General features: G+C 38.4%; 1 pseudogene; it reads left to right on the forward strand.

Moving 5' to 3' along the window:
- LOC107748637 (palmitoyltransferase ZDHHC15-like) overlaps positions 1-2,513 on the forward strand; it is a 15,026-nt pseudogene that overhangs the window by 5,987 nt on the left and 6,526 nt on the right.

Consider the following 2,513-nt stretch of genomic DNA (forward strand, 5'->3'; position numbering starts at 1 on the left):
TCCTACCGTAAATATATCAAAGCTTAATTTTTGATTAGTAATATGCAATGCTACGAACTTCATTTGGACAACTTTAAAGGTGATTTTCTCAGTATTTAGATTTTTTTTTGCACCCTCAGATTCCAGATTTTCAAATAGTTGTATCTCGGCCAAATATTGTCCTATCCTAACAAACCATACATCAATGGAAAGCTTATTTATTCAGCTTTCAGATGATGTATAAATCTCAATTTCAAGAAATTGACCCTTATGACTGGTTTTGTGGTCCAGGGTCACATATTTGTTTAGAACTGTTATAGACTGTTCTTGATTGTAAACAGTGCTTGATTTGTGCATATTTCTCTCCTGATTCAGACAAAAGGACTGGAGAAAGCAATGTTATACATAGAGGACTATTTTAGCCAGAAAGAATGGTTTGAAGTTAAAAACGTATTAATGATGGATTTGTTTATTATGAACATGCAGCTTTTTGCTGCACAAGACTTTCATTGATGGATGAGTCATGTGGATTGCTTGTGGATTATTGTTTTTTTTGTTTATCAACTTTCATCCTGATGGCACCCATTCACTGTAGAGGATCCATTGGTGAGCAAGTGTAAGGCTACATTTCTATCTGTTCCGATGAAGAAACAAACTAATTTACACCTTAGATGGACTAAGAGTGAGTAAATTCCTAAAATATTGTAAAATGGTAGGTATAATATTCCTTTAAACATCTTTAAATTCCCTCTGATGTTGCTTAGGCTGTGCAGTCTATTGGTAATTGGAGTCATTTAGGCATTCAGGAAGTAAAATGGCTATTTTCATTGACTTAAAAATTGTTTAACATGTTACATCTTGTTTAAATGTCAAAATGACATTGTCATTTTTTTTAAAAAGTGACGTTTATTCTCTTCTTTGTGTGTGTGCTTTTGTGAGCATGTTTAGGCTGAATAACGGTATTGGATTCTCCAACTATAAGTTCTTCATGCTCTTCCTGCTCTGCTCACTTCTATATTGCAATTATAGACACCAACCTTCATCCAACTGTGGCTGGTCAGTGCATATATTTTTAGCAAGATTCACATGCTGGTAGAGACTCAGTGGTAGAGACTAGTCCACAGTCCACCTACGGTCACTTTGTTTCAATTATTTGAAATATATTACACATTCTAATAAAATATATAGCTTTGATGCAAAGTCGCTTTGGATAATTTGTGAATAAATGTGATAAAAAGGTTTGATCTTTTGCAGTATAATGTATTCTTACTAATGCAGTAATCCTCATTATATTAAATTCTTAAATCAACACTTATTTCTGTGTTTTACGGAATCTTACTATAATATTCCTGGATTACACACTGTTCTCTCTCTCTCTCTCAGGGCAAACTGTTTGATAGTTGTGTTAAACTGCATGTTTTGTTCCTGACACTGGTGTCGGCCATGTTTGCTGTCACCCTCTGCTTTTTTTCCACATCTGGCTTCTCACCAGCAACAAAACTACTCTTGGTAAAACCTGCATTTCACATATTCACATATTTTGTATGAGGTTTTGTAGGGGTCATAACTCTCACTGTCTTTCTGTAAGAGTGGTTGTCAGTCCCCTTTTTTGCGGATGGACCAGCAAGTGAGGCATTTGATGTGGGTGTCCGGGCAAACTTCTTACAGGTGTTTGGAAAGAAAAAAGTCTCTGGCCATTTCCAGTATCCAGCAGGTCAGTATTAAGCAATAATTATTGTTCTGACTCTAAAGCCTCGTACACACCGGGACGATTATCGCCGACGTTTTTCGACGCGTCTTTTGTGTTCATACCCAAGCGATTTTCGCAGGTGATGAGCCGAGTGAACGGGCAAATTCACTCCCTGACATTAGATGGCGCTTAATGAAAAACAGAAATACACATCGAATCCCATTTGATCTGCAATTCCTCTCCATAACAACTCCCTCTTATCGAGATTTTTGTAGTCGCTGTCGCGTTTGTCATAAAGCCCTTTGTGTTCAGACACCAATGAGACCAGCAGCTCTACATTCATCTTGCCTCGATGCATCTTCTTGGTCTACTTACTTCCTCTTCGTCGTTAGGTATCAATGTAGTGTGCTCGGAAAGACTGTTTTGTGCTTGAGCGCCACCAAGTCGTGGTTTACTTTAACTTCAGCAGCTCCAGGCACGTGAACAAAAGCGCCAAACTCATTGGTCGGCCAGTTTTTAACGCGGCACGTCAAACCAACAAAAACGAGCCCGAGGCGTTTTTTAAAAAAAATGACACTTTTAGCGTTAAACGTCGGCGATAATCGCGCGCCATATTCGTCCCCGTGTGAACAAGCCTTTAACCTGCTGTTTATTAGTGGTGATAGATGTTGTACCTGGGTGTCACCTGTGTGCTGTCACTAGGATGCAGGATCCGGCAGGTAGTGAAGGTGTATGTGGAAAAAGTGGAGCTCTGATATTTCCCAGGATTTATAGCTAAACACAAACAAAAAGTGATCAACAAACATGCATTATTATACAGGAACTGGAAAACAAACGGGTGTCT

Source organism: Sinocyclocheilus rhinocerous, unplaced genomic scaffold (assembly GCF_001515625.1).
Source record: "Sinocyclocheilus rhinocerous isolate Xijiao unplaced genomic scaffold, SAMN03320098_v1.1 scaffold2665, whole genome shotgun sequence".
In the NCBI taxonomy this organism is placed as follows: Eukaryota; Metazoa; Chordata; class Actinopteri; order Cypriniformes; family Cyprinidae; genus Sinocyclocheilus; species Sinocyclocheilus rhinocerous.